Source organism: Macaca fascicularis, chromosome 10, assembly GCF_037993035.2.
Source record: "Macaca fascicularis isolate 582-1 chromosome 10, T2T-MFA8v1.1".
NCBI classification, from domain to species: domain Eukaryota; kingdom Metazoa; phylum Chordata; class Mammalia; order Primates; family Cercopithecidae; genus Macaca; species Macaca fascicularis.
The window spans coordinates 49,879,076-49,893,118 of NC_088384.1; positions in this window are offsets into that span (position 1 = coordinate 49,879,076).

Here is a 14,043-nt window from a genome sequence, read left to right on the forward strand (position 1 = left end):
CTGTGAGATAATTTCAAAGAACACAAGGAACTTTCTCAGAAAGCTTCTTTCTCTTTGTTATCGGAGGATATTTCCTTTTTCCCTATAGTCTTCAAAGGGATCCGAAATATCTGTTCTCAGATACCACAGAAATAATGCTATCAAAGAGATCCACGAAATACAGATATAACTCTGTGAGTGGAAGTGACACATCACAAAGCAGTTTCTCAGAAATCTTCTTTCCAGTTTTTCTCTGAGGATATTTTCTTTTTCACCACAGCCCTCTATGGGCTTTTAAATATCACTTTGCGAATTCCACAAGAACAGTCTTAGCGAGCGGCTTCTTGAGGGGAATGCTGTAACTCTGTGAGATGAATTATCAGAAAACGAAGCAGTTTCTCAGAAAGCTTCTTTCAAGATTTCATCTGAGGATATTTCCTTTTTCAGAATAGCCCTCTATGGCCTTCCAAATATCACTTTGCAAATTCCACAAGAACTGTCTTAGCGAAAGGCTTCCTGAGGGGAAAGCTGTAACTCTGTGAGATGATTTCACAGAACACAAAGAAGTTTCTCAGAATGCTTCATTCTCTTTGTTCTCGGAGGATATTTCCTTTGGCCGTATAGTCATCAAAGGGATCCGAAATATCTGTTCTCAGATTCCACAGAAATAAGGCTAGCAAAGAGATCCACGAAATACACATGTAAATCTGTGAGTGGAAGTCACACATCACAAAGCAATTTCTCAGAAATCTTCTTTCCAGTTTTTCTCAGAGGATATTTTCTTTTTCACCATAGCCCAGTATGGGCTTCCCAATATCACTTTGCGAATTCCACAAGAACAGGCTTAGCAATCGGATTCTTGAATGGAAAGCTGTAAATCTATGAGATGAACTAACAGAACACTAAACAGTTTCTCAGAAAGCTTCTTTCCAGATTTCATCTGAGGATATTCCCTTTTTCACCGGAGCCCTCTATGGGCTTCCAAATATCACTTTGCAAATTCCACAAGAACTGCTTTAGCGACAGGCTTCTTGAGTGGACAGCTGTAACTCTGTGAGATGATTTCACAGAACACAAAGAAGTTTCTCAGAAAGCTTCTTTCTATTTGTTATCGGAGGATATTTCCTTTTTCCCTATAGGTTTCAAAGGGATCCGAAATATCTGTTCTCAGATTCCACAGAAATAAGGCTAGCAAAGAGATCCACGAAATACAAATGTAACTCTGTGAGTGGAAGTCAAACATCACAAAGCAGTTTCTCAGAAAGCTTCTTTCCAGATTTTCTCGGGATATTTCCTTTTTCACTATAGCCCTCTATGTTCTCCCAAATATAATTTTGGGAATTCCACAAAAACAGGTGTATGCAGTGGGTCCTTGAGGGGAAAGCTGTAACTCTGTGAGATGAATTAACAGAAAACTAAGCAGTTTCTCAGAAAGGTTCTTTCCAGATTTCATCTGAGGATATTTCCTTTTTCACCTTAGCCCTCTATGGGCTTCCAAATATCACTTTGCAAATTCCACAAGAACTGTTTTACCGAAAGGCTTCTTGAGGGTAAAGCTGTAACTCTGTGAGATGAATTCACACAACACAAAGAGATTTCTCAGAAAGCTTCTTTCTCTTTCTTATCGGAGGATATTTCCTTTGGCCCTATAGTCTTCAAAGGGATCGGAAATATCTGTTCTCAGATTCCACAGAAATAAGGCTAGCAAAGAGATCCATGAAATACAGATGTAACTCTCTGAGTGGAAGTCACACCTCACAAAGCAGTTTCTCAGTAAGCTTCTTTCCAGTTTTTCTCTGAATATATTTTCTTTTTCACTATAACCCTCTATGAGCTCCTAAATATCACTTTGCGAATTCCGCAATAACAAGCTTAGTGAGAGGCTTCCTGAGGTTAAAGCTGTAACTCGGTTTGATGAATTAACAGAACACTGAGCAGTTTCTCAGAAAGCTTCTTTCCAGATGTGATCCGAGGATACTTCCTTTTTCACCATAGCCCTCTATGGGCTTCCAAATATCACTTTGTAAATTCCACAAGAACTGTCTTAGCGAAAGGCTTCTTGAGGGAAAAGCTGTAACTCTGTGAGATAATTTCAAAGAACACAAGGAACTTTCTCAGAAAGCTTCTTTCTCTTTGTTATCGGTGGATATTTCCTTTTTCCCTATAGTCTTCAAAGGGATCCGAAATATCTGTTCTCAGATACCACAGAAATAATGCTATCAAAGAGATCCACGAAATACAGATATAACTCTGTGAGTGGAAGTGACACATCACAAAGCAGTTTCTCAGAAATCTTCTTTCCAGTTTTTCTCTGAGGATATTTTCTTTTTCACCACAGCCCTCTATGGGCTTTTAAATATCACTTTGCGAATTCAACAAGAACAGGCTTAGCGAGCGGCTTCTTGAGGGGAATGCTGTAACTCTGTGAGATGAATTATCAGAAAACGAAGCAGTTTCTCAGAAAGCTTCTTTCACGATTTCATCTGAGGATATTTCCTTTTTCAGAATAGCCCTCTATGGCCTTCCAAATATCACTTTGCAAATTCCACAAGAACTGTCTTAGCGAAAGGCTGCCTGAGGGGAAAGCTGTAACTCTGTGAGATGATTTCACAGAACACAAAGAAGTTTCTCAGAATGCTTCATTCTCTTTGTTCTCGGAGGATATTTCCTTTGGCCGTATAGTCATCAATGGGATCCGAAATATCTGTTCTCAGATTCCACAGAAATAAGGCTAGCAAAGAGATCCACGAAATACACATGTAAATCTGTGAGTGGAAGTCACACATCACAAAGCAATTTCTCAGAAATCTTCTTTCCAGTTTTTCTCAGAGGATATTTTCTTTTTCACCATAGCCCAGTATGGGCTTCCCAATATCACTTTGCGAATTCCACAAGAACAGGCTTAGCGATCGGATTCTTGAATGGAAAGCTGTCAATCTATGAGATGAATTAACAGAACACTAAACAGTTTCTCAGAAAGCTTCTTTCCAGATTTCATCTGAGGATATTCCCTTTTTCACCGGAGCCCTCTATGGGCTTCCAAATATCACTTTGCAAATTCCACAAGAACTGCTTTAGCGACAGGCTTCTTGAGTGGACAGCTGTAACTCTGTGAGATGATTTCACAGAACACAAAGAAGTTTCTCAGAAAGCTTCTTTCTCTTTGTTATCGGAGGATATTTCCTTTTTCCCTATAGGTTTCAAAGGGATCCGAAATATCTGTTCTCAGATTTCACAGAAATAAGGCTAGCAAAGAGATCCACGAAATACAGATGTAACTCTGTGAGTGGAAGTCAAACATCACAAAGCAGTTTCTCAGAAAGCTTCTTTCCAGATTTTCTCGGGATATTTCCTTTTTCACTATAGCCCTCTATGTTCTCCGAAATATAATTTTGGGAATTCCACAAAAACAGGTGTATGCAGTGGGTCCTTGAGGGGAAAGCTGTAACTCTGTGAGATGAATTAACAGAACACTAAGCAGTTTCTCAGAAAGGTTCTTTCCAGATTTCATCTGAGGATATTTCCTTTTTCACCTTAGCCCTCTATGGGCTTCCAAATATCACTTTGCAATTTCCACAAGAACTGTCTTTGTGAAAGGCTTCTTGAGGGGAAAGCTGTAACTCTGTGAGATGAATTAAGAGAACACTAAGCAGTTTCTCAGAAAGCTTCTTTCCAGATTTCATCTGAGGATATTTCCTTTTTCACCATAGCCCTCTATGGGCTTCAAAGTATCATTTTGCACATTCCACAAAACTGTCTTAGCGAAAGGCTTCTTGAGGGGAAAGCTGTAACTCTGTGAGATGATTTCACAGAACACAAAGAAGTTTCTCAGAAAGCTTCTTTCTCTTTGTTATAGGAGGATATTTCCCTTTGCCCTATAGTCTTCAAAGGGATCCGAAATATCTGTTCTCAGATTCCACAGATATAAGGCGAGCAAACGATCCACGAAATACAGATGTAACTCTGTGAGTGGAAGTCGCACATCACAAAGCAGTTTCTCAGAAAGCTTCTTTCCAGTTTTTCTCTAAGGATATTTTCTTTTTCACCATAGCCCTCTATGGGCTTCAAAATATCACTTTGCGAATTCCACAAGAACAGGCTTAGCGAGCGGCTTTTTGAGGGGAAAGCTGTAACTCTATAAGATGAATTAAGAGAACACTAAACAGTTTCCCAGAAAGCTTCTTTCCAGATTTCATCCGAGGATATTTCCTTTTTCACCATAGCCCTATATGGGCTTCCAAATATCACTTTGCAAATTCCACAAGAACTGTCTTAGCAAAAGGCTTCTTCAGGGGAAAGCTGTAACTCTGTGAAATAATTTCACAGAACACAAGGAACTTTCTCAGAAAGCTTCTTTCTCTTTGTTATCGGAGGATATTTCCTTTGGTCCTATAGTCTTCAAAGGGATCCGAAATATCTCTTCTTAGATTCCACAGAAATAAGGCTAGCAAAGAGATCCACGAAATACAGATATAACTCTGTGAGTCGAAGTGACACATCACAAAGAAGTTTCTCAGAAAGCTTCTCTCCAGTTTTTCTCTGAGGATATTTTCTTTTTCACCATAGCCCTCTATGGGCTTTTAAATATCACTTTGCGAATTCAAGAAGCACAGGCTTAGCCAGCGGCTTCTTGAGGGGAAAGCTGTAAGTCTGTGAGATGAATTAACAGAAAACTAAGCAGTTTCTCACAATACTTCTTTCCAGATTTCATCTGAGGATATTTCCTTTTTCACCATAGCCCTCTATGGGCTTCCAAATATCACTTTGCAAATTCCACAGGAACTGTCTTACCGAAAGGCTTCCTGAGGGTAAAGCTGTAACACTCTGAGATGATTTGACAGAACACAAAGAAGTTTCTCAGAAAGCTTCTTTCTCGTTGTTATTGGAGGACATTTCCTTTGGCCCTATAGTCATCAAAGTGATGCGAAATATCTGTTCTCAGATTCCACAGAAATAAGGCTAGCAAAGAGATCCACGAAATACACATGTAAATCTGTGAGTGGAAGTCACACATCACAAAGCAGTTTCTAAGAAAGCTTCTTTCCAGTTTTTCTCTGAGGATATTTTCTTTTTCACCATAGCCCAGTATTGGCATCCAAATATCACTTTGCGAATTCCACAAGAACAGGCTTAGCGATCGGCTTCTTGAATGGAAAGCTGTAAATCTGTGAGATGAATTAACAGAACACTAAGCAGTTTCTCAGAAATCTTCTCTCCAGATTTCATCTGAGGGTATTTCCTTTTTCAGAATAGCCCTCTATGGGCTTCCAAATATCAGTTTGCAAATTCCACAAGAACTATTTTAGCGAAAGGCTTCTTGAGGGGACAGGTGTAACTCTGTGAGATGATTTCACAGAACACAAAGAAGTTTCTCAGAAAGCTTCTTTCTCTTTGTTATCGGAGGATATTTCCTTGGGCCCTATAGTCTTCAAAGGGATCCGAAATATCTGTTCTCAGATTCCACAGAAATAAGGCTAGCAAAGAGATCCATGAAATACAGATGTAACTCTCTGAGTGGAAGTCCCACATCACAAAGCAGTTTCTCAGAAAGCTTCTTTCCAGTTTTTCTCGGAGGATACTTTCTTTTTCACTATAGCCCTCTATGGGCTCCTAAATATCACTTTGCGAATTCCACAAGAACAGGTGTAGCGAGTGATTTCTTGAGGGGAAAGCTGTAACTCTGTGAGATGAATTAACAGAACACTAAGAAATTTCTCAGAAAGCTGCCTTCCAGATTTCATCTGAGGATATTTCCTTTTTCACCATAGCCCTCTATGGGCTTCAAAATATCATTTTGCAAATTCCACAAAACTGTCTTAGCGAAAAGCTTCTTGAGGGAACAGCTGTAACTCTGTGAGATGATTTCACAGAACACAAAGAAGTTTCTCAGAAAGCATCTTTCTCTTTGTTATCAGAGGGTATTTCCTCTGGCCCTATAGTCTTCAAAGGGATCCGAAATATCTGTTCTCAGATTCCACAGAAATAAGGCTAGCAAAGAAATCCACGAAATACAGATGTAACTCTGTGAGTGGAAGTGACACATCGCAAAGCAGTTTCTCAGAAAGCTTCTTTCCAGTTTATCTCTAAGGATATTTTCTTTTTCACTATAGCCCTCTATGTTCTCCCAAATATCATTTTGCGAATTCCACAAAAACAGGTGTATGGAGTGGGTTTTTGAGGGGAAAGCTGTAACTCTGTCAGATGAATTAACAGAACACTAAGCAGTTTCTCAGAGAGGTTCTTTCCAGATTTCATCTGAGGATATTTCCTTTTTCATCATAGCCCTCTATGGGCTTCCAAATATCACTTTGCAAATTCCAAAAAACTGTCTTTGCGAAAGGCTTCTTGAGGGGAAAGCTGTAACTCTGTGAGATGAATTAACACAACACTAAGCAGTTTCTCAGAAAGCTTCTTTCCAGATTTCATCTGAGGATATTTCCTTTTTCACTGGAGCCCTCTATGGGCTTCCAAATATCACTTTGCAAATTCCACAAGAAGTGTCTTAGGGAAAGGTTTCTGAGAGGAAAGCTGTAACTCTGTGAGATGATTTCACAGAACACCAAGAAGTTTCTCAGAAAGCTTCTTTCTCTTTGTTATGGGAGGATATTTCTTTTGGCCGTATAGTATTCAAAGGTATCCGAAATATCTGTTCTCAGATTCCACAGAAATAAGGCTAGCAAAGAAATCCACGAAATACAGATGTAACTCTGTCTGCGGAAGTCACACAACACAAAGCAGTTTCTCAGAAAGCTTTTTTCCAGTTTTTCTCTGAGGATATTTTCTTTTTCACCATAGCCCTCTACGGGTTACCAAATATCACTTTGCGAATTCCACAAGAACAGGCTTAGCGATCGGCTTCTTGAGGGGAAAGCTTTCACTCCGTCAGATGAATTAAAAGAACACTAAGCAGTTTCTCAGAAATCTTCTTTCCAGATTTCATCTGAGGATATTTCCTTTTTCACCATAGCCCTCTATGGGCTTCCAAATATCACTTTGCAAATTACACAAGAACTGTTTTAGCGAAAGGCTTCTTGAGGTGAAAGCTGTAACTCTGTTAGATGATTTCACAGAATACAAAGAAGTTTCACAGAAAGCTTCTTTCTCTTTTTTATCGGAGGATATTTCCTTTGGTCCTATAGTTTTCAAAGGGATCCGAAATATCTGTTCTCAGATTCCACAGAAATAAGGCTAGCAAAGAGAGCCACGAAATACAGATGTAGCTCTGTGAGTGGAAGTCACACATCACAAAGCAGTTTCTCAGAAAGCTTCCTTCCAGTTTTTCTCTGAGGACATTTTCTTTTTCACCATAGCCATCTATGGGCTACCAAATATCACTTTGCGAATTCCACAAGAACAGGCTCAGCGAGCGGCTTCTTGAGGGGAAAGCTGTAACTCTGAGAGATGAATTAACAGAACACTAAGCAGTTTCTCAGAAAGTTTCTTTCCAGATTTCATCTGATGATATTTCCTTTTTCACCGTAGCCCTCTATGGGATTCCAATTATCATTTGCAAATTCCACAAGAACTGTCTTAGCAAAAGGCTTCTTGAGGAGAAAGCTGTAACTCTATGAGATGATTTCACGGAACACAAAGAAGTTTCTCAGAAAGCTTCTTTCTCTTTGTTATCGGAGGATATTTCCTTTGGCCCTATAATCTTCAAAGGGATCCGAAATATCTGTTCTCAGTTTCCACAGAAATAAGGCTAGCAAAGATTTCCACGAAATACAGATGTAACTCTGCATGTGGAAGTGACACATCACAAAGCAGTTTCTCAGAAAGCTTCTTTCCACTTTTTCTCTGAGGATATTTTATTTTTCACTATAGCCCTCTATGGTTTCCCAAATATCACTTTGTGAATACCAAAAGAACAGGTGTAGCGAGTGGCTTCTTGAGGGGAAAGCTGTATCTCTTTGAGATGAATTAACAGAACACTAAGCAGTTTCTCAGAAACCTTCTTTCCAGATTTCATCTGTGGATATTTCCTTTTTCACAATAGCCCTCTATGGGCTTCCAAATATCACTTTGCAAATTCCACAAGAACTGTCTTTGCGAAAAGCTTCTTGAGGGGAAAGCTGTAACTCTGTGAGATGAATTTACAGAACACTAAGTAGCTTCTCAGAAAGCTTCTTTCCAGTTTTCATCTCACGATATTTCCCTTTTCACCGTAGCCATCTAAGGGCATCCAAATATCACTTTGCAAAATCCACAAAACTGTTTTAGCGATAGGCTTTTGAGGGGAAAGCTGTAACTCTGTGACATGATTTCACAGAACACAACGAAGTTACTCAGAAAGCTTCTTTCTGTTTGTTATCGGAGGATATTTCCTTTGGCCCTATAGTCTTCAAAGGGATCCGAAATATCTGTTCTCAGATTCAATAGAAATAAGGCTAGCAAAGGGATCCACGAAATACAGATGTAACTCTGTGAGTGGAAGTCACACATCACAAAGCAGTTTCTCAGAAAGCTTCTTTCCAGTTTTTCTCTGAGGATATTTTCTTTTTCACCATAGCCCTCTATGGGCTTCTAAATATCACTTCGCGAATTCCACAAGAACAGGCTTAGCGAGCGGCTTCTTGAGGGGAAAGCTGTAACTCTGTGAGATGAATTAATAGAACACTAAGCAGTTTCTCAGAAAGCTTCTTTCCAGATTTCATCCGATGATATTTCCTTTTTCACCATAGCCCTCTATGGGCTTCCTCATATCACTTTGCAAATTCCACAGTAACTCTCTCAGCGAAAGGCTTCTTGTGGGGAAAGCTGTAACTCTGTGAGATGATTTCACAGACCACTAAGAAGTTTCTCTGAAAGCTTCTTTCTCTTTGTTATCGGAGGATAATTCCTTTGGCCATATAGTCTTCAAAGGGATCCGAAATATCAGTTCTCAGATTGCACAGAAATAAGGCTAGCAGAGAGATCCACGAAATACAGATGTAACTCTGGGAGTGGAAGTGACACATCACAAAGCAGTTTCTCAGAAAGCTTCTTTCCAGTTTTTCTCTGAGGATATTTTCTTCTGCACCATAGCCCTCTATGAGCTTCCAAATATCACTTTCCCAGTTACACAAGAACAGGCTTAGCGAGCGGCTTCTTGAGTGGAAAGCTGTAAGTCTGTGAGATGAATTAACAGAAAACTAAGCAGTTTCTCATAAAGCTTCTTTCCATTTTTTCTCTGAAGATATTTTATTTTTCACTATAACCCTCTATGGATTCCCAAATATCACTTTACGAATACCACAAGAACTGGTGTAGTTAGTGGCTTCTTGAGGGGAAAGCTGTATCTCTGTGAGATGAATTAACAGAACACTAAGCAGTTTCTCTGAAACCTTCTTTCCAGATTTCATCTGAGGATATTTTCTTTTTCAAAATAGCCTTCTATGGGCTTCCAAATATCACTTTGCAAATTCCACAAGAACTGTCTTGGCGAAAGGCTTCTTGAGGGGAAAGCTGTAACTCTGTGAGATGAATTTACAGAACACTAAGCAGTTTCTCAGAAAGCTTCTTTACAGATTTAATCTGAGGATATTTCCTTTTTCACCATAGCCATCTAAGGGCTTCCAAATATCATTTTGCAAATTCCACAAAACTGTCTTAGTTAAAGGCTTCTTGAGGGGAAAGCTGTAACTCTGTGACATGATTTCACAGAACACAAAGAAGTTTCTCAGCAAGCTTCTTTCTCTTTGTTATCGGAGGAAATTTCCTTTCCCCTATAGTCTTCAAAGGGATCCGAAATATATGTTCTCAGATTCCACAGAAATAAGGCTAGCAAAGAGATCCACGAAATACAGATGTAACTCTGTGAGTGGAAGTCTCACATCACGAAGCAGTTTCTTAGAAAGATTCTTGGCAGTTTTTCTCTGAGGTAATATTCTTTTTCACCATAGCCCTCTATGGGCTTCCAAATATCACTTTGCGAATTCCCCAAGAACAGGCTCAGCGATCGGCTTCTTGAGGGGAAATCTGTAACTCTGAAAGATGAATTAACAGAACACAAAGAAGTTTCTCAGAAAGCTTCTTTCTCTTTGTTATCTTAGTATATTTCCTTTGGCCCTATAGACTTCAAAGGGATCCAAAATATCTGTTCTTAGATGACACAGAAATAAGGCTAGCAAAAGATTCACGAAATAGAGATGTAACTCTGTGAGTGGAAGTCAAACATCACAAAGCAGTTTCTCAGAAAGCTTCTTTGCCGTTTTTCTTTGAGGATATTTTCTTTTTCACCATAGCCCTCTATGGGCTTCCAAATATCACTTTGCGAATTCCACAAGAACAGGCTCAGCCAGCGGCTTCTTGAGGGGAAACCTGTAACTCTGAAAGATGAATTAACAAAACACTAAGCAGTTTCTCAGAAAGCTTCTTTCCAGATTTCATATGAGGATATTTCCTTTTTCACCATAGCCCTCTATGGGCTTCCAAATATCACCTTGCGAATTCCACAAGAACAAGCTTAGCAAGTGGCTTCTTGAGGGGAAAGCTGTAACTCTGTGAGCTGAATTAATAGAACACTAAGCAGTTTCTCAGAAAGCTTCTTTCCAGATTTCATCTGAGGATATTTCCTTTTTCACCATAGCCCTCTATGGGCTTCCAAATATCACTTTGCAAATTCCACAAGAGCAAGCTTAGCGAGTGGATTCTTGAGGGGAAAGCTGTAACTCTGTGAGATGAATTAACAGAACACTAAGCAGTTTCTCAGAAAGCTTCTTTCCAGATTTCATCTGAAGATATTTCGTTTTTCACCATAGCCCTCTATGGGCTTCAAAATATCACTTTGGAAATTCCACAAGTACTGTCTTAGCGAAAGGCTTCTTGAGGCGAAGGTGTAACTCTGTGAGATGATTTCACAGAACACAAAGAAGTTTCTCAGAAAGCTTCTTTCTCTTTGTTATCTTAGTTTATTTCCTTTGGCCCTATAGACTTCAAAGGGATTCAAAATATCTGTTCTTTGATTCCACAGAAATAAGGCTAGCAAAAGATATACGAAATACAGATGTAACTCTGTGAGTGCAAGTCACACATCACAAAGGACTTTCTCAGTAAGCTTCTTTCCAGTTTTTCTCTGAGGATATTTTCTTTTTCACCATAGCCCTCTATGGGCTTCTAAATATCACTTTGCGAATTCCTCAAGAACAGGTGTACGGAGTGGCTTCTTGAGGGGAAAGCTGTAACTTGTGAGATGAATTTACAGCACACTAAGCAGTTTCTCAGAAAGCTTCTTTCCCGATTTCATCTGAGGATATTTCCTTTTTCACCAAAGCCCTCTAAGGGCTTCCAAATATCAATTTGCAAATTCCACAAGAACTGTCTTTGCCAAAGACTTCTTGAGGGGAAAGGTGTAACTCTGTGAGATGAATTAACAGAACACTAAGCAGTTTCTCAGAAAGCATCTTTCCAAGTTTCATCTGAGTATATTTCCTTTTTCAACATAGCCTTCTAAGGGCTTCAAAATATCATTTTGCAAATTCCACAAAACTGTCTTAGGGAATGGCTTCTTGAGGGGAAAGCTGTAACTCTGTGAGATGATTTCACAGAACACAAAGAACTTTCTCAGAAAGCTTGTTTCTCTTTGTTATCGGAGGAAATTTCCTTTGGCCCTATAGTCTTCAAAGGGATCTGAAATATCTGTTCTCAGATTCCACAGAAATAAGGCTAGCAAAGAGAACCACGAAATACAGATATAACTCTGTTAGTGGAAGTCAAACATCACAAAGCAGTTTCTCAGAAAGCTTCTTTCCAGTTTTTCTCTGAGGATATTTTCTTTTTCACCATAGCCCTCTATGGGATTCCAAATATCACTTTGCGAATTCCACAAGAACAGGCTCAGCCAGCGGCTTCTTGAGGGGAAACCTGTAACTCTGAAAGATGAATTTACAGAACACTAAACAGTTTCTCAGAAAGCTTCTTTCCAGATTTCATGTGAGGATATTTCCTTTTTCACCGTAGTCCTCTATGGGCTTCGAAATACCACTTTGCGAATTCCACAAGTACAAGCTTAGCAAGTGGCTTCTTGAGGGGAAAGCTGTAACTCTGTAAGATGAATTAACAGAACACTAAGCAGTTTCTCAGAAAGCTTCTTTCCAGATTTCATCTGAGGATATTTCCTTCTTCACCATAGCCTTCTATGGGCTTCCTAATATAACTTTGCAAATTCCACAGGTACTCTCTCAGCGAAAGGCTTCTTGAGGGGTAAGCTGTAAATCTGTGAGATGATTTCACAGAACACAAAGAAGTTTCTCAGAAGGTTCTTTCTCTTTGTTATCGGAGGATAATTCCTTTGGCCCTATAGTCTTCAAAGGGATCCGAAATATCTGTTCTCAGATTCCACAGAAATAAGGCTAGCAAAGTGATCCACGAAATACAAATATAACTCTGTGAGTGGAAGTGACACATCACAAAGCAGGTTCTCAGAAAGCTTCTTTCCAGTTTTTCTCTGAGGATATTTTCTCTTTCACCATAGCCCTCTATGGGCTTCCCAATATCACTTTTCCAATTGCACAAGAACATGCTTAGCGAGCGGCTTCTTGAGGGGAACGCTATAACTCTGTGAGATGAATTAACAGAAAACTAAGCAGTTTCTCATAAAGCTTCTTTCCAGATTCCATTTGAGGATATTTCCTTCTTCACCATAGCCCTCTATGGGCTTCCAAATATAACTTTGCAAATTCCACAAGATCTGTCTTAGCCAAAGGCTTCTTGAGGGGAAAGCCGTAACTCTGTGAGATGATTTCACAGAACACAAAGAAGTTTCTCAGAAAGCTTCTTTCTCTTTGTTATCGGAGGATATTTCCTTTGACCCTATAGTCTTCAAAGGGATCCGAAATATCTGTTCTCAGATCCCACAGAAATAAGGCTCGGAAAGAAATCCACGAAATACATGGGTAAATCTGTGAGTTGAAGTCACACAGTACATAGCAGTTTCTCAGAAAGCTTCTTTCCAGTTTTTCTCTCAGGATATTTTCTTTTTCACCATTGCCCTCTATGGGCTTCCAAATATCACTTTGCGAATTCCACAAGAACAAGCTTAGCGAGTGGCTTCTTGAGGGGAAAGCTGTAACTCTGTGAGATGAATTAACAGACCACTAAGAAGTTTCTCAGAAAGCTTCTTTCCAGATTTCATCTGAGGATGTTTCGTTTTTCACCTTAGGCCTCTATGGGCTTCCAAATATCACTTTTGAAATTCCACAAGTACTGTCTTAGCGAAAGGCTTCCTTAGGCGAAGCTGTAACTCTGTGAGATGATTTCACAGAACCCAAAGACGTTTCTCAGAAAGCTTCTTTCTCTTTATTATCTTAGTATATTTCCTTTGGCCCTATAGACTTCAAAGGGATCCAAAATATCTGTTCTTAGATTCCACAGAAATAAGGCTAGGAACAGATCCACGAAATACAAATGTAACTCTGTGAGTGGAAGTCAAACATCACAAAGCAGTTTTTTAAAAAGTTTCTTTGCAGTTTTTCTCTGAGGATATTTTCTTTTTCACCATAGCCCTCTAAGGGCTTCCAAATATCACTTTGCGAATTCCACAAGAACAGGCTCAGCCAGCGGCTTCTTGAGGGGAAACCTGTAACTCTGAAAGATGAATTAACAAAACACTAAGCAGTTTCTCAGAAAGCTTCTTTCCAGATTTCATGTGAGGATATTTCCTTTTTCACTGTAGCCCTCTATGGGCTTCCAAATATCACTTTGCGAATTCCACAAGAACAAGCTTAGCAAGTGGCTTCTTGAGGGGAAAGCTGTAATTCTGTGAGCTGAATTAATAGAACACTAAGCAGTTTCTCAGAAAGCTTCTTTCCAGATTTCATCCGAGGATATTTCCTTTTTCACCGTAGCCCTCTATGGGCTTCCAAATATCACTTTGCAAATTCCACAAGAACTGTCTTAGCAAAAGGCTTCTTGAGGCGAAAGCTGTAACTTTGTGAGTTGATTTCACAGAACACAAAGAAGTTTTTCAGAAAGCTTCTTTCTCTTTGTTGTCGGAGGATATTTCCTTTGGCCCTATAGACTTCAAAGGGATCCAAAATATCTGTTCCCAGATTCCACAGAAATAAGACTAGCAAATAGATCCACGAA